We start from the raw sequence: 26,958 nt of genomic DNA, 5'->3' as shown, positions 1-26,958 counted from the left end.
CTTTCTACTGCCTTTCTGGCAAGGGTTAATAAGGCCATGGCATTGTCGATTGACAAAATGTGGAGCTTTTCTCTTTGCAGTTTTCACAGGCACAAGGTTCACCTGTGGTTCAGTATTTAACTAAAATTAAAGCTGACAGCTTTTCCATATAAATTAAATTAATGAGATGTTTGAACTAGTGCTAAATTGTTTGTGTAGATCTTTGCTGCTTGATAACATCTCCAGGCTCCCTTCCCACAGGCACTCTCCGTGGCCACGCAGGTTCCCCTGCCTGTGCTGGGATTAACGGAGCAACTGGTACCAGTGCTGCATGTGCTAGAGGGGTGGCCACACAAATTCCCTGCTTGATGCAGAGATGCTATTGCATAGGGAAAAAAGTTTACACATTAAAAAAAAAAAAAGGCAGTTTTCTGTCTTTCTGATCAGGCACGACACTTCTGTGCTTTTGCTGCTGCCAGTCCAAGGCACTGTCTGGTAGCAGTTCTGTCTCACAATGCTTATGCTTTATGGAGGTCTCTCTGCTTTGCCTGTTTCTGCAAGCTTTTCACTTTAAACCTGCTTAACTCAGCCTCTTCTAGCCCCTTGCTGCTCACAGCCATCCCTCCGTAGTTGCTCTCTCTTCCTCACACTCCACATGTGCTGCTGCTTCTGATCACTTTCAGTTAAAATGGGCTGGGTTTACAGCGGCTGCTGATTAAGCTAATGAGCTTGTTTAGGCCAAAATGGGCAAAAAGGAAGAGGCATATATATAACCTGAGGTAGCTTTTTATTTTTTAAAGCTTAGGAGCAGTGAGTGTTGTTGTCTACTATTTGCCTGTGTTGTTATCTGCAGATGCTGCTGGGAACTCAGTGGATGGATTCGATCTGGGGGTCAGCTTGAAGAGGTAACAGAACCCTGACGTTTATGGGAAGCCAGACTAGCAGTATGTCTGTTCCAGGAACAGCTAGGTGGAAGGGGGTTACATAGAGTATGCAAGAGCTATAAATGCTAGTGTTTCTGTCTTAAAGAGATGCAGTGCTCCGAGGAAAGCATCAACTTTGCAGAAAGAACAGAGCAATAGCAGCCTTGTAGAAGACAAGCAGAAACAGAAGCTTGTGTGATTTTTTTTTTTTTTTTAATCTCTGAGTGCTTACTTTGTTGTAGTTTTGTGGAAAAAGACTTTCTTCATTATAAGCACAATTCCCTGCTGCAGGGTATAGAGGTAGCTGTGACCTGGGAGCTGTGGCTGCCCAGCTGAGGAGGGGAGAGAGCAAGTTTGTTCTTTGTTGTTTGAAAACTAATCTGAGCAAATATCGCTGCCTGAGGAGCTAATAGCTGGGAAGGAAATAGGAAAGCAAAGTACAGGCAACAAGGCTAGTTTACATGTATATCTTAAGAGACCTTTAGCTCTGGCCTGATACCTCAAGGAATCGGGAATTTCATGACTGTTTGTGGCTAAAAGTCTGTGGTTTGCAGTGAAAATAGTATCTGTCTTCAAAAACTTCAAATTTCCTTGTCTCATTTCCTTTCACGCCATTTGTGTTACATTGCTGTTACAGTTCAGGAAGGATGTAGAAGGTGTTGTTGAGCAAGTGCTTATTATATTTTCTACTCTTTGATCCGCGTTTGGACCAGTGGAAATGCCACCTAAATGAACAGCTTGCAAGGCTGCAATACAGGTAGCATGAGCATCACTTTCATTTGCTCATGAATTAAAGCAGGCTGCTAGACTCTATTTCAGTAAAAGTAAAGGGGAGAAAATGTCATGACCGTTGCTCAAACAAATGTGCTTCTTCTTAGGCCACTGATATTATCGCAAATGTTAGGCTGAATAGCAAATTGCCAAACAAGACTGAATGTCATCAAGGCAAAGGATTATTATCCTTCTGGTGGATGGAGAGTGGGTTTCTGGCAAATGGTTTGTTATCCAGGATTCCTCTGCTCCACAGAGCTGAAATTGGACTGAAAGTAAAGTTGTGTTTACAGCATTGTCTCTTGGCCACTGACATTCCCATCAGATCAATATTTCCATGGGAAATCCAGATGCTGTTTTATGATCAGAGCATTTGATATTCTTTGGGCAAAACTTGCAGCTTCTTTCTGAATCATCAAATGAATAGTCTAGCCATTAAGTTATTTTTAAAAATAGCATCCATTTCCCCCACTCTGTGCTATATGTTCTGTTTAATATATGCAAACACAATACAAGGATTGTTTAAAGAAGCAAATCAAAGACCCATCTAGAGCAAAAAACCCTTAATGCCGGGAGCAACTAGTGCAGAAGACAAAAATGAACATATACAGCCCTGACCCGCAGACTTTGCAGCTCACAGGCTGTTGTGTTGAGAGTGACTGAGAAAGGAAGAGATGGGTGGGATGACAGGGACAAGAAGAGAGACTAAGGCAGGGAGGGATGTTGTGATAGAGAAAATGTGAGGATTAAATTTAAAGAATGTAGTGGCTTTGGTTGGATAACTCTTTGTGTAGGTTGTCCCTGCCTGGGATGTCCAGTTTGAATGGCACTCCAGTATTACAGGGTGTCCAGCTGCTGTTTTAATTATTGCCATATGGATACATCAGGCAGCTTTGAGTAATCTGAGCCTTTTGGGCTGATGCAGTGTTTCTTCAGGATTACCAATGAGTTTTGTGTCCTTTCCTGTTTGCATTCTCATCTGAGATTTACAGCAAACAGCAATGAGAAATGCCAGAGGGCAACTTTTCAATTCTTAGCAAAATAAAAATATGCGCCAGGATTCATGCATATATTCATGTGGACACCTGTGTTATTGAAACACATTTCCTTTGCTATTTGTGATGTATTTACTTGAATCATTCAAAAATTCAAGTAATGCATAATACTAAAATTCCCCCGTGGAGCTTAGTAGGAAACATGAAACTTTATTTTGTGCTTGAAAATACTGCATTATATATTACTTACTCTTTCCTTCTAGCATAGAGCCTTATTCTTGGCTGGAGCCAGTGCAAACCCCAGAGGCTTTCAAACTTCTTTGCTCTGACCAGAGTGAAGCTGTAATTTTTTAAGGTCAATATTTGTTCATAAACCCTATGTCTGGGCTGTCTTATTTTTCACCTGGTACTGAACTTACTAGTTACCAAAATGTCTGTATCTCTGGTGCTGCTTTTCTCCCATCTTCCCACACGGAGAACTTGAGTCTTGTATTTCTCTCAGGCTCGTGTTCCAGGTGATTCACTCTTCAGGGAGATGTTGGCCATATAAAGACCTTGCCTCTGTGATTTAGAGGAGCTGGGACTTCATGGCTGTGAAAGGATGACAGACTGTTAAGACAGTACAGTAGGGAGAAATATGGTGTGATGTTTGGTGGGAAGTGTGGCAAGGTCCTGACTCACTGCTCAGACACCCTCCTATTTAACATATGTCCAAAGTGTAACTCTAAGCACATTTGCAGAACTTATTGCTGTAACAAACTTCAACAGCCTGAACATTTGAGACGAAGAACAGGAACAGAGGCCTTCAGGATGGAACAAGGGAAGAATACCAGAGAAGATTAATATCCTACGTCTACCTGCATATATGCTATGGTGTCATGCTGTCACTCCTGTACTGCTGGCACAGGTTCCTGGTGTGAGGGATTTGCTCAGTAGCACACCACTGTTTGGAGATGGTGGTGCATTCCTTCCTCACACTGTGTGGAACTAATGGAACTAATCCAGAGTTCCTGCTCTATGAAATTGCAGTACACTGGGCCCTTCCTGTAGATGTGATTTCAGCCTATGAAAGCATGCCTTGTTTTCTACCATGAGGCTGAAGCAATGGCACTCATTCTATACCTTCTAGCCAAACCTGGATTCAAGGTCTCTTGCTGGTGAAAAATCTATAAATCAAAATACTAGGACATGCCTTGCTGATAATTGATTCTTCCAAGAATATTTGCCCCAAATCTTTAACTATTTCCAACAACAAGAAGTTATGATGAAGACTAAGTGTATTTATGAAGTGAAATCATTAACAATAGATTAGACAGTGGAATCCAATTTCCTGTTCCATCAGTGATGCTAACACAGACTGAAATTTCATTGATGTATTGGGCATCATTGTCATCCTCTTAACTGAGAGAAAAATTGTTTGCCATTTTCCACTGGCTGTACCTTGCAGGAGAAACTGCATCTTATACAAAGTATCAAGCCAGAATCCTAATGGAGAAAGTAGTTACAAGAAAATAAATATTTCACAGCTATCTCATATGTGCTTTGTACTTCATCATATTTAATGTATGAATGTATTTTACTAGTGTGTATTTTTTCCTCTTAACTGATGTATTAAGGGGCTTAAGGTAGAGAAATACATATGTATGAATGTCATCAGGGTTTTTATAAAAGACTGTATAGAGTAAATGAAACCTTCTAAGAGCGATCTGTAGTTCTTGTTTTACTTATTTTTATTTTTTTAGAACAGAAGTGGTGAGACTTAATTCACCACTTTTCAAGTATTAAGTCCTAAAATCCAAGTGTTTGGAGTTCTGCTCCCTGCTTTTATGCGACATGCAGTCAGCCCTGCCGTGGCTGGCCCTGTTCCCATGTTGGGGAAGGGTGGGCACAAGCTTCCACGTAGCTCACCAAAATGGGCTTCACAGGCAGTAGCAGAGAAGCAGCTGTAATTGCTGATAGCAAGGGTTATTCCAGTGGACCAAACCCCATAAAGATGAGTGGAGATCTGGACTAATCTGAACCCCAGTGTCATCTGCACAAGTTGCTGCCTTGCTGCTCATTGCTCTTCTGGCCCATCAAGAATGCATTAAATAGCAGGAGATCTTGCAGGGAACCTCAAGACTTCTTTCAAAAGGGAAAATGGACAGTTTAATTTTGCTCCTTTCTTTCTGAATGCTCTACATACTCCTATCCCAAGATCAGGTTTTAGCATCTTAAGTGGTCTTCAGTAGAAGACTGCTAAACTGCAAGAGGGATGTCCATATTATGGAGTCTGATATGAGTTTCTTGCTGTGTGTATAGTGAGGTTGTATCTTTAGCCTAATGAGCACAGAATAAATCCAAGCTACCATTTAACAGGTCCTGTGAGAGGCACTTGGTGTTTCAGTGGGGTGCACTGTCATCACAAGTTCACTGGCCTGTAACATGATGTAACATGATGTTCTAGGATTTTATGTAGATCTGAAAAGAGTAGGCTTATTTTCATATGCTGGTGTTTCTCTAAATAACTCCCTGACAGAATAATATGATCTGGCAAAATCTTCAGGAGAGTCTCATGGCCAAGAAAATCAGTTCCTGATCACTGGTGGTGGCGGCTATGCCATGTGTGGCCGGGCAGGTAACAGCCATACCCCTGAGCAAAGGCAGCAGGGCCCTTTGTGTAAGGAGAGCCTTCTCCAGATTTCAGACCACTGGCTTATAATAAAACTAAAATACCAGATTTTGATCCCAGCAATATAGCAAGGCAATGATTGATACAAAGGGGAAAAAAAAATCAATACTTTTTTTTAGGGGAAAGTAATTTTGGAAACTTTATTCTAAAAAGGGACATAAAAACTTTAACTTCAAAAGCAAAACAAATGTGGCTTTACCGTAGGCTTCTAATGAAGTCTGTTACTTTTCTGCTGTCATCTAAAGAAGCCTAAAAACACAAACCAATCAATTTCTGAACCAGCTCCAGGGGACCAAAATTAAATTCAAATAAGATAACAACGAACTGTGTTTTTGGCCTTGTCTTTTTTTTTTAATACATGTAACCATGATATTTTTTGTCATTGCTGTGAATTCTAGAAAGAGGAAAGTGTGTGTGTTTTTATTTATTATTATTATTTTTAAAAATGATGATGCTAAGATCCTCTACTTGTTGTCAGCATTTCTGCTATGATAGTTGCAGTGTTACCTCCCACAACCATCTCCTCCACTGACAAAGACACTGGGAGCCACATGGCTGTGCTCGTAATGCACCCGATCAGCTCCTGCTGTGCAGGAAGCAGGCTTTGCTCTAATAAGCCACAGCCTCCAGGCATGGGGTGACCTCGCCGGAGGGCTGGAGGAAACAGTGTTCAGAGGGAAGATTCACTAGAGAAGGCCTGTCACAGTGCTTAGTGCCTCTGCCTTTTAACAGAATGATTAAATACAAAACAGATCTCTAACTCTAGTTAAGCAGACAACAGGGGCTTTACTCCTTGCTTTCACTTAGTATGCAATGTGGCCAGCATGTGAAGCCAGGTAACTCTGTTATTTCCTGAAGGATTAGTGCCCCCAGAAGAGCACACAGGTTTTCTTTTGCAGAAATCCATGAAAAGATCCCAGGCCTGACACTCCAAATTCAGTTTTAAATTGCCCTTTGGAAAAAGCTACTCCAATGAAGCTTCTGTGAGGCTGGATCTTAAAACGTTGCTGCGATGCTGAAGGACGCAAATGCAGCACTGTCCTCACCATAAATCACGGTGTGGTGACGATGTTATACCTACTGCACTAATAGCATGGGGCGGGGTTAACTTCAGCTGTTGAGTCATTGTGTGTATAGTATGAGATCACTGTTGAAGTCTCCAGCATGTTGCCCCACCCAGAGGCCAGAGAGGTACAGAAAGCCATCCAACAAGGACCCCAGACTGCTCCTCTAGAAGCTTTTCTGGCCGGCATCCCTCCTGGGTAGATGGAGCACTTGCGTGGGCATGGGACAAGACCTGGGAATTGGGTCTGGGCTGGAGATGTTGGTACTCAGCTGGAAACGGGTGCCCCGGTCCCTGGAGAGGAGCCTGAATTTGGAGACCTAGTGCTCAGGACCTGGGCTGGAAAAGGTGCAGTCTGGGTCCTTTCATGGGAGGCCTCTGGGAGGAGGTGGCATGTATTGCAGAGGAGTGGCACAGTTAAAATAAAAAGAATGAAGGATAAAACTGAAGAAGGAGCTAACAAACGGGAAAGAGGCTGTCAGTGTAGTAGCAGCAGGCTGGGGGCTCACAACAAGGGAGGGTGCTTGCTGGGTGGGACACATGGGCTGACACCAGTTTGCAAGAAAGAAGTCTGCTGGGAATGCTGAGCAGAATGGCTGTGAGCAATCCTGCGGTTCTGCCTCTGAGCATCCCTTTCCTGTGCTTATTGCTGTGCTTTCAGGCTTGGGAGACCTAGATGTGATTCCTGCCTCTTCAAAGTGAATTTGGAGGCCCTGGAAGAACACAGGCTACCTTGCAAAGTCCATCCTGTGACTGAAAAAAACCCATTCCTTGCCATTCAAATCAGAATGTGCCACACACAGCACTTCCCCGGGGGGTACAGCCAGCAGACGCATTGGCAAGCTCCTGCAAACCACATTTGGCAAAAGAAATGCTCACAAAACCAATAATAACCGCTCAGAACCATTCAGCTTTGCCTGCAAAACCAGAGAGGCTCTAGGACTTGTCTAAGATCACACAGGAAATCTGCACAGTGGGCAATTGTATTAATGTTTCCCCTTCATAGGGTAGTGCTGTAACAAGCAGACCATCCTTGAATAAGAGCAGTATAAGGAAACACTTAAACGTCTGCCCTACTGGGAAGGGAGAATAGAGGCTTGAATGTATGTGGTTAAAGAAAGGGGGGGCAGGGGGCTGAATTATCTGTTTTCTTTTGTGTTCACGAATTACCTAGAGAATATCAGGAGGTCACAGATTGGGGGAATTCTTCTTAATGCTGAGACTGTTCTCTTAATGTCATGGTTGTGTTTTGCACATCAACATCAAATACTATGCGGAAAAATTATTCCGTTTAGAAAAGCATCAAAAGCTGTCTTCAAAGAATAATGCATCATGATCATGTAAGTGCTCTGGCATTTTTGATGTTGCCTTCTTACTCATTAGACTTTAATGATGTGATGAGTGACTTTTTGTCTATGAAAAGTTGCAGAATTCTAACTTTCTAAGCAGCTTGCCTCTCAGTAATGTCTATTTTCGGTAGTCCTCCCTGTTGCTTTATGTTTTGCTTGTATGCTTTTAAGCTGTTTTTTATGCAAAGTGAGGGCTTTTACTTTTGCTGGGCAAACACTCCTAATTTACAAATTCTGCAGGCTTTGTCTATTTACAAATCGAATGGATGAGTTAAATTGGATTGGGACAATGAACACCCAAGGGATGGTAGATGATGTCATCTTCTGAAGCGTAGCCTTCATCTGGCTTAGCTGCATTGGCTTGATGTAACAAATCAGCTCTGTTTACTAAAGTGCTCCTGGTGTTTGCTTTGTGCATCCCTAAATGTCATCGCTGAGAAGCGTGTGAAGTTCCCACAGGCCCACCAGTCTCAGCCGTTAGCTGTTGTTAGGGAAGGTAACAGAACTCTGGTCTGGGTGGCTACTTCTTTTCAAAGCAGGAAACTTCAAAAGTTGATCTTAACGTCATAACTAGAAATGAAGGACACAACAAACTGATCCTGTCGCTATTAGCAGAAATCCTGTCTCTGTTTGTGCTTTCTTGCAACTGCATTGGAGGAAAAAGTCATTTTCTAAAGCTCTGACATTAAGCTTATCTATCATATGGAGCTTGCCTTTAATAGCCAGATGATGCAAGTTATTGTTTTCCAGGGAACAGTGTATGCTGCATCAGTTTTCTTTTCATTATTATTATTTTTAAAGTTGTATGTGTCCATTACTCTGAAAGCAGGGGAAGTGAGCAAGATGCATAGTCTTTGGTGACAGCTGCCTTTTGCCTCCCCTCTTGTGTGCAGGGAATAGGGACACCAACAAAATTTCTCCTCTGTAGCATGACTGGCTGCTTGACTCTGCCAAAACAAGCTGTCCCTGCTGCTCCCTGGCTGGAGCTGTCAATTCTTCAGGTAGCAAGGGAGCAATCAAGGGAAAAGATTTCCAATTTTTCTGCTTGAGGTAACTGAACTAATTTTTTGTTACCCTTAGCACTCTGCTCCCTCTTCCCTCCAGTTCAATGGGATATTTTTTGAGTTCTCTGATTTTGACATCAGTCTGGAATAAACCTGTTGTTCTGGCTCTTGCCATCAAAGTATGAGCTATCCCAGTGGTCCTTGTAATGGCAGACAGAGAAGGCAGAGTGGGCTGGGGGTGTTTGAATTGCAGCTGATGGGCAGTGCATCTTCGGAGAGCATCATCCCTTTTCCCAGTGGGACATGGTGTGTGCAGGTATTGGTCAGTGGGAACAGCTGCAGCATTTGTCATGGGAAAGAATTAATACCATTTAAAATGAATTACGTGCTTGAGATAACTTGCCTCCTGCAAGTGTGTTGCATCAGGAGAGTCTATAGCTTGTATTTAAGAGGATTGACAAAGTATTTGGGCTTCTGTGAAATAGGGAGAGGTTTAAAGTCATGAAGGAACTACAAGTTCTCATCTTCCTTGGAGGTCTGTGTTTCTCTAATCCGTGTCTATACTTGCTTACATTTAATTAGAGACAGGCCCTGAAGTGACTTAGTGGGTTGTGTACATGCTGAATCTGCAGCTGAGACCAATTCATTTGTCAAGTATAAGTCTCGAACACAGCCCAGCACCTCGCTCTGAAATGCCATAGCACTGGGCCTCCAGCAGGCAGGGGAGAGGCTGTGGGAAGGTCATGCTCCTCTCTGCTTGTGAAGGCTTTTTCAGCTGACTTTCCATGGTGGCAGCAGCAACGGAACTGGAGAGGTTACAAGAGGCTCTGCACTTGTAACTTTCTTCTCCAGATCTGGAACTGCCAGCCACATCTCTTCCTGCATTGCAGTAAGCATCAGAGTGGTCCAAAGTCCTTCTCGCGTGTTCCTCACTGACTTTGCAGATGCACAGCTTTCAAAATCCCTGTGGCCTTGAGATCAGGTTGGAAGTGACTGAGTTAAACATCTGCTTTGGAAAAACGCACGTGCCATAAAATCATGTCTATGAATGAAAACAAGCTGGAATTAAACATTTGAATTACTGGAGTAATTATGCTGGTAAAATGATATGGAACTAACTGATGGAGTCATGGTGATATGGCATGTGTATCTTGTGGTTTCCATAGATACAAATGTGACGGTATTTTGCAAACACTATACACCACCTGAAACATATTTCTGCTACTTCAGAAACAATAATTACACTTAAGTGCCTTCTGCACAAAACATTCCTTAAGCGTTTCTTGAATGATGAAAACTAAACAAGTTTTCAAAGGTTACTTCAACTTTCTCAGCTCCAATGTTAACTCCCCCCCCCAAGACTAGAGGTGGAAGAAAAAGGAAGCAGAGAGCACCTAACCCAAGGTCTGTGAGTGTAATTTTGTAATGGGCTCCAGTGAGCACAATTCAGGTTGGTGCAAAAGACTAGGGTGGACACATGCTGTGTCTGTGGCAAGGCTGGTTGGTAGCCATGGAGGGCGAGGGAGGGAGATCTGTTTGGGAGATACAGCCTTGAGAGATGACTGAGAGGAAGGGACAAAGGAAGATTCAGGATAGAGCAATGGGGTGACCAATCGCGTTCACATCAAGCAGCGACTCTGAAGGTGGCAGACAGGTGGGGAGAGGCAATGGTTCCTTTCAGCACATGAAGGCTGAAACCTCCAGTAATAAGAAGTTTTAAGGAAAAAGACATTGAACCTAAGGCAGAAATTTGTTGATGGGAAGTCGTCTTCTTCTAGAACCGCTATTTCCAGGTGAGGCCAATGGTTTGAAAGTGTGCCAGCCCTGCAATCAAACCAAGGTGGAGCCCTGTACCCATCACGTTGTGTTGGGTGAAGGCTGGATCTCCCAAGTGCCTCAGCCCCACAGAGCACAGGGAGTACTTGCCTCAGCTCAGATCCGGTGCTGACTGTGGAGGCTGAGCTCTGACAAAAATCTGGCTCAGTTTGTGTCGGAATAATTGAAACAGTCAGAATTATTATTCTCCCTTTCCAGTTCTCCTTCATATCAAATATGCATTTCCCCCCTCTATGCTCTAATTAAAAACTAAAGGAGGAGGAGGAGAAAACTAATAATGCCAATTACACATTTGGCTTACGAAAAAGAAAAGAAAAGCACACTCTAATGCGTTTGTGGACAATAAGTAGGAAATGATTCACGCTTAATAAACCTCTTTGCTGTTAATCTCCCTTAACCTAGGGGTTCTGTTACTTATATTGAAATGTCTCCTCACTTTCTGTTGCATTATTGCAAAGAATGAGTTTTCATCATTACTTTTTGCCGGGGCTATTGAACCCGCTACCTCTGGAGCACTGGGGCCCTGTGCAGCTCTCACAGAGTGTGCAGTGTGATCACTGTTGTGGTGCAAGCATTTTTTTACTATGGTGTTCCTTCCTCTCACCCACCAAAGCACTGGGAGAAGCTGAAGAGGAGGTCCCAGGCCATGTACCAGTGTTGGGGAAGGGTTGGCCATGGCTTTCTTGGTCTTGTGTTCTTTGGGTAACCCTGCTGTCCTCTACCCAGGGAGTGGGTGCTTTGCTGGGGGCAGGCATAGGAGGGCTGTTGGGGTGGTCTGCTCATAATGACGATTGAATGCCACTGCTGGAGAGGTTTCTGGGTGGATTCCCACCACCTGAAGAACTGAAGACGAGTCTGTGCTGGAGAGTTTAGGAAGGGACCCCCAAGCTAAACATCCAGCAGGCCTCCTGCTCATCACTGGAACACCAGGAGCAGAATGGATGAGATTAGCACATTGTGTTAAAAACATATTTTTCTTGTGTGATGCATAATCTTTCACAGATTTCTCATCCCATGGAGTAGTGCCCAGAAGCTGATGTTATGCCGTTGTTATTGGGAAGGAGTGGGTGTGTGTGTGTGCAAGGGGCAGAACGGATATTGTTGACGATCCCTCATGTTCAGTTACTTTCTTTACAGCAGTGTCATTCTCCAACTTTTTCCTTGTCCTTGGGCTTCACGCATTGAAAGATTTCTCAGTTTTGGTCTGTGACATTAAATTTCTCCATGCTTATTCTGAAGCAGCCATGTCTGCAGAAGCTGGGTGACTCATCTTGTCTGTAATCAATGGCTTGGGAGGCCACAGATGCTATCAGTGTTATTGAGAGCTGCAGATAATAACTGAGCCCCTTGTGATGCTGCTGCAGGTGCGTGGCCAGGTCGAGGTGAGCGAGGGTGCATTTGTCAGTGGGAGCTGAAAAGGAGCAGCAGCACCAGCGGTGGCAGATGATGTGTAAGAAGAGGGGGAAAAAAAGGAGATTTCTGTGGAAGGTCCACTGTCAGATGTACTGCCCCATGCTTTCACTTTATTGTGATGGCAGATCTTCCTTTCCAGCCCAGATGGACCTGAGTTTTTAGAGAAAGGCAGCGTTTCTGGCTGAGACATCTCCAATACACAGTGTTCACAGGAGAGTCAAATCTTGATTTGATGTCAAAGCCATGAAAGGAAACTTTTTTTTTTATAATTTCATTATTTCTGTGAATCAAATCATGTGTCTGAAATCCTTTAACTTTCTTTCTGAGAGAATGATATACTAAATTCAGAGCTGGATAAACACTAAAACAGGAACGTTATCTGTCTGGATTGTAGGTCCTTCATCAGAGATTCAGAGTGAAGTCTGTACAGCTGCATGTCGTTCCTGGTTAATGTAATCAATACACCACTCTCTTGCCCTGTTACAGGCAGGTTACATTTCTCTGGTTCTGGCCAGTGAATTTTGAAATATTGCTTGCATAAATTTGCCTACTTCTCACTGTGTTCATTAGAAGATGCTTTTAACTATCTCAAAATCAAATTTCTAAGTATAACCATTTCTCCCCTCTGTTGATTTGCTATGGAAATTTCACCTGGAAAATCAAAGCTTTTAAGAGGTCATTTCTACTTTCATCTTTTCCTTTTGAGGTCCTAATACATCAAAAATCTATACTTGGAAGCATACATCTCTACTCAAACATTTAAAATACCTGGAGTTCTTCATGGTCTAGAATGACTGAAACCATGAGCATCTCACCACATCTGTGAGAACACAGGACTTGCTAGAGCTTGAGGTGAGGTCCCAAATCATGTGAAAGCTTGGGACACTTGGCTGAAGCAGAGCAGGAACACATCAGGACTTGATAAAAACTGGACAGACAAAATCCTAAGAGGCCTTATTTTCTAGGGAAAAAAGGCCTGGGCTGAGGGGAGTCAGTGCTGGGCAGTCAGCAGCTGGTTGCTGACCCTCTAAAGGCTTTCTTTAGCTGGGAACATTAAATATTTAGGCTTTTTTTTTCCATCCAACCTCACAAAAATTCTCCCTAGGTGTTCTGCAGGTCACCACTGGTAACTGAAATGATCTAAGAAACCCCACCTGAGTGGGAGCATTCACCATGGTGAAGGTGAACAAAAAAGCACACAGAGAAGCAGCAATCCTGGCAGATTCTGATATCTGCATGTCACGTTTCCCTCCCTCAATTTAAAATGCGAGAAGCAAGCAGATGCAGGGAGGCACTCACTTTAGGTTCAAAGAGCTGTTTGTGTAAAGGATCAACAGATCCAGCACTGTATTTAGTGTTGTTCAAAGTGCTGGACTTGGCAATTATTTTGATTCATCAGTGTGGTAAGTGAAGCATCCAAGTGTGACAGAAAGTTCCCCATATTTTCTTTTTTTTCTTGTGTAACTGAAATATTTCATCTTTAGAGGCAGTTATATTAAAGATTAACATTCTGTTCTTGACAGGTATTGTCAATGACTTGTTAATTTAGTGTTAATTTTGCAGGATTTTTTTGGCATTCATTCAGTCTCTAATCCACAGGTTATTAGTGCCAGAGGGACATTTCCAGTAGCACCAGTGTCTGAGCATTAGGCAGCAGATGTGCTTCCTATCATTGCAAGGGAAACTAGAGTTGGATCTATCTGACTTTAACCATCTAAAGGGTATAAACTTAGGGCAACAAATTAGAAAAACAGTGTATTAAGTGTGCTCAGCCACTTTGCTTCAAAATGCTTTAATAGTTCTGTACTCAATAACAGCAAGAGCCAGGTGTCATAGTGTCTGAAATAAACTGCAGGAAAAACTCATGCACTTTTCTTGTTATAAGGTAAAAGCAGCAGATGCTTGTGACATCCTTTCTCAGTCCACAGGAGCGCTGAGATACCATGAATTTATGACCTGAGCCTGCAGTGGATTTCCCACACGAGTGACTTGCAAGTACTATTTCTTCCAGATGAGATAAACAGAGGTTTTGATCATGAAACAAATGCTAGTAATTCAAATTCCACTGATGCTTTCCATAGAAAGTTCTTTAGGAAATGGACTCTTAGAGTCCATTTCATGCACTTACAGTTTGCAAAAGTACCTTTCCAACCGCTGCCTTGTGTGCTCAGTTGAAGTGTAGTTAAGAGGTGTCTCTGCAGCCTGTTTGTTGCCTGTTCTTGGCAATATTTCTGCCACAGTTAAATGCTTGTTGCTGAGTCAGGCTACAAAGTCACCTGGAGGGGGACTTCAAAACATCAGCAGTAGGACTACTCTAGCCTGCAGAACATGACAGGCAGCTGAAATCCAAATTGCTGGAAGTATCAGGAAAGCTCAGAATTTATATCAGATATAATATATTACAAGTGAGATTTATAAAAGGATTACAAAAAGCAGTTAGTTAATGCTACTGGCAGTGAACAGGGATTAAAATATTTATCTAGGTACTGTTTGAATCATGGAGTCATTTATTTAGTTTTGTAATGAAGCTGCATACTTTAAACTGACAACAAATAATGCTTTTATTATCACTAATATTTTACAATGTCCATCTATCAAAATCCTTCCATGCCTTTCACTTCCAAGCAAAATCCTCTTGCATATAATCAGTGCATAATAGAGAATTTCCTCAAGCAACAGACATGCTCAGAAGGGGGTAGATCACCCAACCATGTTGTTGTCTGCCTTTCTACTTCCCTTCTCTCTCCGAAGCTGTAGCATATGGAGACCACCTCTTTCCTTTTCTTCCCTCTGGGAGGTTGTGTGATGCTGGTTACAAGGCAGCCTCCTCCTAATGTTTCCTGCATTGTGATATTATTCCTTCAGTTGCTGTGTTTCTGGTAATTTGCACTTTGTATGACTAGTATTATTTTACAGGAAAGTCAGGTCTTTATTTCGGAAATGGTTGCATTTAGACCCCTGTAATTCCACTCTGAGACTTGAACCTTTTTACAGAAAAACATCCCTCTTTTTGCCCCAGACCTTGCTGTGGTTACCTGCTGCAGTATTGCTGCAGTTCAGCATCTTGGCAACATAATCTATACAATGATCAGCAAATGTAAAATAAAAACTTACTGCCTCAATAAAAATGCATTTGTGGCAATGGCCAGTATTAGAGGTTCACTTGCTACTGTTTTTTAATTGTCTACTTGCCAGAAATAATTTTCAGCATGCTGTACATCTACAGTAATGCTTTCAGGTGCACTGTAGTGGTTTATCATGAAAAAGCTGCAAGTTCGCCTGTTGTTATCGGACTGTAAAGCTTGCTGAAGTCTGCCTGGGCTGATAAAACAACCTGGTGAGGAATGATCTGCTTCAGCTGGAGCTTTGGATCTGTGCAATCCTTTGATGGCCAAAGCACAGCCCTTGGACCATTTTCTTCCCAATGCAGCTTCATGGATTTCAGTTGCCACCAGGTTTCTCAAGCTTTCCTGCTCCCAACCTCCTAGGTGAGATAAAAATATTGTTCATTCCTTATTTAGGACCAGGGTAGGAAAGCTCAATGGTTTTCCATTTTTTGCTCTTACTCTTAAGTCAGCTTAGTTTTTAAAAATATTCAGCAAAGAATTAAGAAGCACAACTGGACTTGTTTCTGTGCCTTCCTGGATTCCCATGGCCATTGGTCACACTGCACATTGAGTGGCTTCCAACAGCTGGTTATTTCCTATGTTGTCTTCTGCTGACAGTAATAAATTTAGCCGTTGGTGTGAAGGTCTGGGAAATTGGCATTAATAGTGATTTTGAATGGCTGGTTCCTTTCCTCCTGGGTCAGACCACCCGTGGTACTTTGCAGGTTTTGCTCCTTTTCCTTTACGATGTACTGGTCCTGCTACACGTCGACACAAATTACTCTGTTCATTTGTGTTTGAATTCTATCTTTTATACGTAACTTGTGAGTTATGCGTGAGCTGTTTGTGGCTTTTGTATGCACAATGATTCATCCCCTCCTGACCATCTGTGGGATTGAAATTAGTTCTTCCTCTCAAACAGCACATCTCTTAGCAAAGTCTCAGCCTTTGTGAGCAAGAAGCCAGCCGACAGCTGGGCATCTGCTCGCAAAGCCGGGAGCTGCAGCTTGGGTGTCTCTTCGCCTTTGAAGCTGCGAAGTGATTTTAGGGCTCATAGAAAGCAACGTGTAATAGTTGAAGGAATATGAACAGTGGCAATCAAGGAAGGCAAATATAGTCTGAAATAAGATTAAATATAGAATATTGAAAAGATACTGTAATTATTTCAAATAACCAGTCGTGTTATGTATATACTCAAAAACGATGTAGCAGGAATCATGAAGGAGAAATAGAAAAGGCATATATGTGTGCACATATAGCAAGGACAAATAGGATGTGGTTACCTGAATAGTAGATGCATTAAATATTTTCATAAAAAGAAACTTTGGCTGCACAGATAGGAAGGAATAATTTCCATTGCAAAAGGTTTTCTGCTTCTGCCAAGTAAGGGAGGTTTGAGAAAAATGACAATGACACCTGGGATTTATTGCCCAACTGTATTGAATATAGAGCCCTCTTCAAGGTATAGTCAGGAAATAGAGCATGTGTGAATTACAAAACCATGATATCCTTCTCCCATGGATTCAGCTAAGGAGATTCCCCAAGGTTTCCCATCTCTACAATTATTTCTGATTCTTCATAACCTAGTTGCTTTGGATTTTATTACGGCAATATTAGCATGCATTCTTCAACCATTATATTGTGATTCATGTGTTCCCAGGGCTCCTTCAAACCATTATCTAGAACTAGTTTTCCATGAGCCTGGGGATGTATTAAACTTTGCTGAAGTTATTACCCTGCTTTCTCATGGGCAGTGTGGGAGGGGACGTGCTGTACAGCTGTCCTGCCCCAGATTAGTGCTGGTGTCAACTCCTTCAAAGATTTCTCCTTCTTTGCAAGTAATTTTAACGCATTATTTATTAAGTGTTAATATGCCACATATTGGGCATCTGTGCCTGTTGGGAAAGTTCTTTAAAGTGTTTAGCTTAAATATATGCAAAAAAATACAACTCAACAGTAGCTAACAGTGCACAACGGGCCAGCCAGAAATTCCAAAGTAACTTCTCAGTTTGCATGGAGACTCTGTCCTGTGCTTCTCCTCCTGACTGCTTGGGCAATGGCAGCAGCTCCTGAGCAGGCGGGAGTTAACTGTGCTTGGAAGTGAACTTGCCTGGATCCTTATTGACACTTGTTTAAGGTGACCAAAATGACTACAGGTTCACAAAGAGTAAATGCAGAGATTTCTAGACATAAGGTTTGTGAGGATTTGGCAAAAATGAAATTCACCTTTCCAGAATATGCTTCTTCCCACAGCATGCACTTTGCTTGTGGGACCCACTGTTATTGCTGAGGCACTTTGAAAACCCCAACCTCAGCAGAATGCAAGGAAAAAAAAAAAAAGGCAAAAAAAAAAAAACACAAAACAAACAACAACAACAACAAAAACACAAAAAACAACTTATCTTCTGAGGTATGTATATACATATATTTAAATTAAGGCTTTCAGGCATAACTCAAGTCCCTTTTGGAAGCCTGTTGTTCTATAAGATTGCTACTACATTCCTATAAACCACCTGGACTTGGCCACTGCCTTAGCAACGACACCAGACAAATGCCTCTCCAGACGAATTCGGAGTTACATTCTTACTTCCATGTGACCACAAAATAGAGACTGTTTTGTCAAAGTGCGTTAAAGCTGCTTGAAGTCATCAGTGTTCGGAAGTAAATGTGCTCCCAGGAGAAGTTTATAGCAAGCGTCAGATCATAGCCAGTTTCAATGCAGTCCTTGGACAAACATCTCATGAACCACCTGCACTAAACATTGTTTTGTCCCTCTGGGAGACTCGCAGCCAGCCCTCCCTGGTGCGCATCCAATGCCTGCAGTGTTGAAAGGAAAACCAGCGCTGCAAAACCCCAGGTGTTCTGGGTCTGATCCAGCAGAGGTACAGCTACGTGGACAACTTGAAGCCTGTGAGCAGCCATGCTGTGGGTGCAGATTCAGCTGTTCTGCAGCCTGCAAGGATGGAGCACCTGCATGGGCTAAGCCCCCACCTGCTGACTCAGCTTATTTTGGAGGAACTCCTCTTGCCCTGGGTTCTCCTTCCCAAATGCCTCACACAGTGGGTGGGACAGCATTAGGAAAGCTGGCTAAGAGATGCCTGGGGTGACCCAAACAGGCTGGCTTGTCGGTTTTGAAGTGAGCTATATGCTCTTAGCTTGTTCTGCTTGCATTTTTATTTATTTATTTATTTATTTATTTATTTTTAGTGGGGGATGCAATGACATGCTGGAAAAAGAAAGGGAAAACACAAGAAATATTGATATTCATGTTACTTGACAGTGATTTTTCTTCAAACCTTAACTCTAAGGAGCATAACGCACCTGATACAATATAGAAAAGCTACATCTGAACTGATGGCTGGGTCAGAGGCTGTGAAGCCTGGTGCCTCCAGCATTCTGATTTGCTGCATTATTTCAAAACTCCCTGACACACTAGGTCAGATGTTTGGCAGGTTACAGAGAAAGAAAGAGAGTAACTTTCAATTTCTAAAACACTATATCCAGTAACTAGGTGGGAAATCCACTGTGTGCTTCCTACTTCAGCCACGTGGAAATGAAACATGCTGTACCATCCAGGTTTGGGTCATCAGACATAACTTATCTCTGTCTGCTAGAGTAGATGGCAGCTCTGCTGTTGTCTTCAATAGCAGCAGATATAAGCTAACACTATGTGTTTTTTAAGAATGCCATTCTTAGTATGAGCAAACAATTCAGAATTGCTGCTTAGGCTATGAAATGCCCTTGGGCTTTAGCACAGGCAGTGAAGCAGCTGTGGTGGTCAGGGATACTCCCCCTTGCTTAGACTTTCTGTGAAAAGCACATCAAACTGTTTAGTGTTTTGCTATTTGCTTATAGTTCCTTCTGAGACTGGAAAAGGGAAAATAGAAGAGAAGCTGTGGATGCTCCATCCCTGGAGGTGTTCAAGACCAGGTTGGATGAGGCCCTGGGCAACCTGTTCTGGTGGGGGGTTTTGAGCTGGATGGTCTTTAAGGTTCCTTCCAACACAAGCCACTCTATGATTTAAGGGGAGCAGGTTAGGCAAAATATCAGAAATTAATATAAAATTATCCTTTGTGAAATTGAATTAAAAATTATATTAAAAAAAGTAATTTTTATAAGAGTGAAGCAAATTTCTAAATAAATAATTTTTCTGAATATCTAGGACTGAAGAAGGGAGGCTGCTGTACCTTGTTTTGTTTTTAAATCCAGGGCAGATGCTTCTCAGTCGTGCAAGGTGCAAGGCACTCAGGTCTCTCCAACAAGGCCACAATACGTGTCACAGAACATCAGATCAGGCCCACAGATTTCATGCTCAGTCACTTTCTTGGATCAGACTGGAGCACTCAGTAGCCTGCCAGAAGAAAAAACACATTTCCATTGAGAAAGAAATGCTTGGGGCATTGTAGGGGCAAATCACTTTTTTTTTTCCTGGAAAGTAGAAAAGAGCATCCCCCATGTTCACCCCCTTGGATTCTTAGTGTGAAGTAATTCCCTCCAGTGTAACTTCAGTACTGTGTCTGATCTTGCTTTAGAAATCTCAAGTCTGCATCCAGCACCTGGAGGGGGGAAATTAAAATGCAGGATAGGAGGTAACTACAGCAGAGATAGGGGAGTTATCTGGGAGAGGTGTGGTCATTACAGGGCATGGACGTTGACACTGTAGGAAAGCAGGGTGCCTCAATTCCAGCATGGATGGGTCAAACCTTTCTCTGTGCCTTGGGTCCTTTGTGTTAGCTGCACAGAGCAGCACCAAAGCAAGGCACAGAATGCAGAAACGTCACCTGCTGGTGTGCAAACCTATGGGTGACTCAGCAATGCCAGGGTTTGCTCAGTAATGACAGATTGCTCTGTGTTTCTAAGTGCGTTACTACTTTTTTTTTTTTTTTTTAATTTTCTAATTACCTTCTCTTCAGTATTGATCCTGTGCTCTTTTAGAAGCTAGATTCATCCCTTGCTTCTCAACAGAGGCAGAAAAGAAAACATTTGGAGTCTCAGGTGCTCCGCACTCCAGCAGCCACATCTGCAGGGCTTGTTTTCTGGCTGACAGTTGGTCTGGGACTCTTGATTGTTTTTTTAAGGGCTGTGATTTTACAGCATGTCAGGATCTTATGTCCAGCTCCCTTCTCTGCAAACCACTTGTGGACAGTTGACCAAGCATAAGTTTAATGTTTTAAAAAAAAAAAAAAATCAGTCATGAGATTCTGTTGCCAATTCTCCTGTCATTCCCCTGTCCTGTTTATTGCTTAGACTTGAAAAGCATAACAATTTTTGAAGGCTTTGCTTTTAAACTCTGCTCTTGTTTTTCCTCTGTGACTGTTTTGACAGACTTCTCTGATGTATATTTTAGTATAGGTTGACGTGAAGCTAATGAGAAGGCAGCTGTTTATTTACAGAAATATGGGTCCTATTTGTAAAATTATTTCCTGTTGAGAAAAACACTGCTTTCCCATTTCATTACGTGCTGGAATTTCTTTCTTTCTTTCTTTTCTTTCTCTCTCTTTTTTTTTTTACATCTGCATTTCTTTACAGCTTGATCTTTACACTGTATATCACTACAGACTTATAAAACAGACAGTAAACTCTAACCCTACCAGTTTAGAGATTGTTATATGACACAAAAAGATTCATCTGCTATTTTAGGTCAAGAAATGGATTTGCACAGCATAAAATAAGTTTATAAATAGCATTGGTGATTTATAAACTGATTAAGTCATCTAAATAAAGTTTGTTTATAATCTCTTAGGCTATACTTTGAGATATCTGTTAACTGATTTACATGAAATAAAATTTTCAAACTCCTTTGTTCTTAGTTTTATACAGTTCCACCTTTCATATAAATCTCAACCCTTGTTGTGTACTTAAGGCTGGTTTTATCTGGGGGAAAAAAAAAAAAAAGACCTTCTGCCCTTCTCCTCCTTCCTCTTTGCCAGTGAGATTCTTCCCCATCAGCCCCATGGCAACTCATATACTGCTCCAGGAGTCTGAATGTGGTGGAGAAATCTGCCCTTATCATGCTGCACACTGACTCGTGTGGAGAGCCAGCGTGAGGAGTTTTCCTTACCTTGTTTTGAGCAGTACCTTTCCCTACCTTGTTTGTGGAGCAGTAAAATATCATGGTATCCTTCCCTTCATGTAGGCTTCCAAAGCCAAGTTTTCTACCCTGCCAGGGAATGGTCACAATGATAGAAAGATCATACAGGACCTGACCACTCTGCAACCGCTAGCAACATTAGGCCTATTATCTCCATAGTCTGCATTTCAGTAGCTGGGCAGTTTCCCACTAAACCTTGGGATCTCTGTCAATAAAAGAAAAGGGAGAAATGAATAGCTTCGGTAACAAGTGTACCCTATCGGACAACTTATTGGCATGGCAATTGGTAAAACCTGGCTGTGTTCCTGTTCAAGACTTTGAATGGACTATGTTGTTTCAGTTTTTGATATACTTCTCTGAATGAAAATTACTGAAACCCATTACCTTGTCTGCAGGGAACAGGTTTCTAAGACATCTTCTATTTGTTTACTTCTAGGTGAGATTTTACCAGGCTCCCTCTTCGCCTCTGTATATTTTTTTTTGATTTTTTAGGAAAACCCCTTCTCTTACTTATGATTAGAGCTGAAAAAATATTTCCCCCTTTTAGTAAGAAAAAAATAAAACCATTCTGAACTGTTCTGTGTGACTTTGGTGGGGGACAAGGAGTTTCAAGATGAGTATTTTTAACCAACCAGAATGGGAAATCCGACTTAGAAGCGTGCGTATGCTGGGACACGGTTTAACCTCTCTGCTGGGCTGCGCCGACAGCAGTGGCAGCGTGGGTGGCAGGACAGCTGCTGGGCATGGCTCTTCCAGCACAGCCCATGCATTTGCATTCCGTTCACAGGAGCCGTGCAAAGGAGTCCATTCTGCTAGAGGGCTGCAGCTTGCCAAATTGTCTTGGCAGCCACATCCATGCAGCCTATCCAAGAGGGGTAAATGAGAGCAGGATTTGGCCTGCTTTCTTTTGGTTAATCTCTCGTTTTAGAAGAGCTCTGTGTTTGTCTGGTTGGCACAGTGATGCTCAAGAGCTCCGTTCTACTTGCTGAGGATGTTACTAGTCTGACAGCAGCCTATAATTACTGTATGTCATGTAGAGCTGGTGATAGATATAGCGGCACTGGAATCTAGGCACTGCTGAATTCACGAGCCACTCGAGGGTATCTTAGCAGTGAAATGATACTTGGTGTGACTAAAGCATGCAAACACTTCAGAGCGGGCTTTAAAGCCTGCAAATTGTCCCAATGAAGTAAATGGAAATATTAGTGTATGTATACATGTACAGAAATGTCTGTAGGTTTGGAGGCTTAAATATAATTTCAGTTTGAGAATTAACTTACTTTCATCTTGTAGTGATTTTGTTTATGTAATTATCCGTGCTCAGGTTATCTTTCCCCACAAAAGTCAGTGTGCATTGTGGTGGTTTTGTGTTATGCAGTAAGTGCATGTGCTTATGCCATTTAGGCCAGTTCTCTATTTGTGTAAGAGAAGCTTTGATAAATGCAGTTAATGCAGTATTAACACGACCTTCAGTTTATACACTAGCCTCATTTATTTTATTTCTAACTTAATTCAAGTTTTGGACCATAACCCTGTAAGGGCAGATGATGCAGGTCACTGAAGTCTGCTGAGTGCTGGGGAGATGCTGTATTAGGTCCTCATCAGCCTCTTCCACATTTCCATTTCAACAGCCATGTTACATTGGAGTGTTATTCTTTGATTAAGTCTTGATTTGTCTGGAAAGATGACTCACCTGAAACAAGCATATTAAATGAAGGACCTACCTGATTTGCTATTGAGAAATGCTCACAAATTTAATAAAGCCTTAATTCCACATTTACAAATCCTGATGCTTTCAGCTCTATATCTACAGTTCCCTGTTAATCACAGAAGTCTTGTAATTTCTTGGTGTATGAATGCAAGCAACTGTGCAAGGAGCCACAGGCAGACACCAGCATTGACTTGGTCTGCAGCAGGACACTGCATATTCAGACACCATCTCTCCTCCTAGGCAAACCTGGGATTTTTATGTTTCTAAGGCATTTAATGGAATAACACATCTAATAAGAGCATTACATCTGTCCCTGCTGGTGCCTGGGCAAATTGGCCTGCTAGTGAATGGAAGAACTCGGTATCAGCCAGGTGCTTAAACTCTCTCCTAGTCTGTATTTGGTAGTGTCCAGGTCTAATTGAAAGGAACATGGTTTCTGGAATCATTTTAATCCTTACGAAACCTTGCGGAAATTTGCTACTATGTGAAACCAAATGAATCCCTCATCATTATAATGATTGTCCCTAAGGAAGCCTCATGATGAAGCAGGGCCTATCGATAGGCAAGAAGAGCGGTATGCCAGCTGATTCTTGTTGGCACACATCTCTGCAGGCACTGACACAGGGAAACAAAGGTTTTCCTTGCTGTGCTTTGTGTGTGCATTCCTGTATAGCCAGATTTTCAGTTTTGGTTGAGGTGGTCTTCTGAATGATTCAGTAAAATAGAAGAAGTAAAGAGGTCAACAAGGTCATTTCACAAGCAAAATTCCCTGAAGGTTAACTCTATTCTATATCTTTGTAGTTTTAGAGAGAAAAAAAGAAAAAAGATGACTAAATCAGCTTCTTGGGGAAAAAGGATTTGGTATGCGCTTTTCTGTGTAGGTTTGAAGAAGGCCAAAGGCAGTGGATATCAATTCCAAGGCAGGGGAAAATAAGCCAAATCACTGACCAAAGTACTCTGGATCTTCAGTGGCTGTGCTTGATTAAGACTGTTTTACAGATTTAGTAGAAGGCAAGGCTCATGCAGTCAAAGCTATGCAGTAAAAGGGGAAGAAATACCACAGTGTAAGATATGTGCACCCCTGTTCTATGGTACTTAACACTATTATGTCTGAGAAACTTTTTTTTTTTTTTGGCGGGGGCGGGGATGGAGAGGAAGGTTAAGAAAGTGATGGGACCGACAGCTAAAGGACTGATGCTTGTCGTATGTAATTACTAACTTGCACCCATGTGTAGAAGCACAACAAACAAATGTGTTTTTCCTCCAACAGTATTCCTGGAGCTAGCACTTAATATGATAATTTCTTACAGAGACAGGGAGTGGCAGCTTTTATACCAAGCATATCCAGGATTTTCTCCTCACTTGGCACATGCAAGCTCAATTAGACTCAAAGTGATCCTAGGGTAATGACACAAGCAGATGCAAAACAAGAAAATCAAGGGAAGTGCTTTTAACTGCAGTGATTTAAAGTGTGAAAGACAAATGATACATAGATTGGCATTGTTTGCTGAAGTCAATCATTGAGTCCACTGAAGGTTTTATTGATGAGAAATCTTGTGTGCCCCATGGAAGTCCCCTTCCCTGCGCAGTGCCAGGAGCCTGGGCTACCCACCTAGTGGCAGCAGGTCCCCTGAGTACCCTCTTTGTCCAAGTTGCTGTCTCAGCCCAATTTTAACAATCTCTGTGCAAGAGTTAGTGACATCTGCTCCCATGGCAGGGGACTCCCACAGACAAGAAGTGGGGAGATGGCGTGATTCCTTTTTTTTCGGCTCAGCTCTATGCTGGATAAGAGAAACAACCTGGAAGCTAAGGCACTGCTTTGGTCTAGGGAGGGCTGTTCTTCCCTTTATGTTCTTCCCTATATCTTATATACCTATATATTATCTTCCCTATATCTTATCTACTCTATGTAACATATATGTTATGTTATTCCCTATATCTTCCCACAGCTGCATCCAGGACCAGGGTGGCACCGTATGTAGTACTGCCCTGCGTGCAGGTGTCTCCTTGTGTCACTTTTCCACAGCCCCAGCCTGGTCCTGTTGCAGCAGCCGTGGGATAAGCCCTTCTCACCAATCTCTGCTGCCCCAGATTAGCAGCTCTGGAGGCTGATCAGGGGCCAAAGTAATTTTGACGGGGTCTTCTCCATTCATCTTGCTCCAGCTTCACTTGATGGGTTGCACAGAGGCCCCACTGCCTGCAGCCTCATCTGTATTCATAACTGTGATAGCTTCACACTCAAAAACATGGAACTGCCTTCTTCCACAGCCTTTGATAGATACAGTATATGGCTCCGTTTAGTTCTGACAAGGCAGATAAGACAGTTTACAAGCTGGTGGCAGTCTTCTGTTGATTTTGAGTAATTCTGGTTTCTGCCTTTTGACCAACTATTACTTTCCGTTGTGATAATTAAAGTACATTTTTACATTCTGTGGCATGAGGCCATGATTTTCTGTGCAGGATACACTGAGTTCCCACATCACATGGGAAACTATTGGGAAATCCATAATTGCAGGGCTTTGGCAACCTTTAAATATTTCCATGGTTACTGAGAGGAAGGACTTCCCCATTGGTTGATGCAGTAATTATTTCAGTGACAAAGAGGAACATGATTTTTGAAGTTGTTTGTTAACGTATTATTTGTAGTACCAACTCAATTTTGCAGCAGCGTTCAATTTCCATATTCACTATCTATTGGTTTTCAAAGCTGATTAATGAGAGGCATTAAAACTTTAGCTAATACAGCCAGTGCAATGATGTGGAAAACTTTGCCGCTTGTACTTTTCTGTTACTTTCAAGTAATGAGGAAAGCCAGACTCAGCACTATTTGATTTCACTGGGTTTTGTGTCTGGATTTCACGCCTATGCCTAAAGCTGTGTTTTTAGTGATACAAAAATGCCAAGAAAAGAAAATCTGGAGTTAAAACAAGCAACTCTAAGTTTGTACCTTTGGTATATTCATGTGGAAATGAATATGCTGAGAGCTGGTGCCCAGCTGATTATATTGGTATTTTCAGAATTTGCTTCTCATAGTTAACAAGGGCCAAAAGGTGCCTGTGGGCAGGCTGGAGTGATGCACGGAGAGGGCAAATAATAGTGTATGTATATTTACGTAGGAGTATGCTGAGACTTCTCTTCTAGAGGTTTTCCATGAACAAAAGAGGGCAATGTTGACTGATTAAGTAACTCATGAAGCATTGCTCAGGAGAGAGCACCAGCTTGTAACACTTGCTCTGTGGTTTCTTGTGCAAGGGATGTGAAATGATACCTGCTCTTGGAAGGCACTTTCCTTTTGCGCTTATTTCTAATTCCTCTTATCTTCTTCAAAGGGTGCCTATAGAGAGCACAGGTAGAGTGTACCTATGCCAGATGACTTCCTGGTGCGTTTAGAACTTTTGCCTGACTATTACTAGAATTAAAGATTTAGAACTGGATATTTTTGCCATTTTTGGGGGGCCCATTCTAAGTCTAACTCAGCTTGATGAACAAATCTTCAAATTTGTATTCTTCACAGAATCTCAGCATGTTTGTTTTCTCCAGAGAAGTTAAAGTAAGTATTAATGTCAAACTGGATTTGAACTGAAAGCATCACACAGGATCTGTTTTATAGGATAATGCTTCAGTTTTTTTTTTTTTTTTTTAACCTAACCCCTACTACTGACTACTCACAGTCCAGAATTAGGACAGCTAGGCATTTTCTGGTTGAAAAATCTTAAATACAGCCATCTTCAGTGTGTCTCTGTGCTAATGCCATGGGTACATGAATAGAGACAAGACTCAGGGCACAAACCTAGAGCAATTTGCACTGTGGCAGCTGCAGACAAAGAGACAGGCTATGTGTTGAAAGGTGGACACTTGAAAGTGTGTCAGATTTAGCCAGGATACAACCCAGGGGGCACAGTTAAATCATTCTGGGGGGGCTGTGTCACAGATTGATTTATTTTTTAATTGGGACAGCTTCTCTTGCCAGGGGTTAACTCATTCACCAGCCTGCGGCCTACTCTGCAGTATGTTGTTGTGGATTAAGAAGCCAAATGCCCCCTTG

The 26,958-nt window shown here is 42.2% G+C and overlaps 1 long non-coding RNA gene across 2 annotated transcripts in view; it reads left to right on the top strand.

Moving 5' to 3' along the window:
- Positions 1-769: 769 nt before the first annotated feature.
- LOC121077075 overlaps positions 770-26,958 on the top strand; it is a 57,008-nt gene continuing 30,819 nt past the window's right edge. For both annotated transcript variants that reach the window (XR_005823885.1, XR_005823886.1), the window contains exon 1: positions 770-884. This is a non-coding gene — a long non-coding RNA (uncharacterized LOC121077075). The remainder of the gene's footprint in view (positions 885-26,958) is intronic.

The sequence above is a fragment of the Cygnus olor genome, chromosome 13 (assembly GCF_009769625.2).
Source record: "Cygnus olor isolate bCygOlo1 chromosome 13, bCygOlo1.pri.v2, whole genome shotgun sequence".
Taxonomy (NCBI): Eukaryota; Metazoa; Chordata; class Aves; order Anseriformes; family Anatidae; genus Cygnus; species Cygnus olor.
This window is presented reverse-complemented; position numbering and strand designations above follow the sequence as displayed.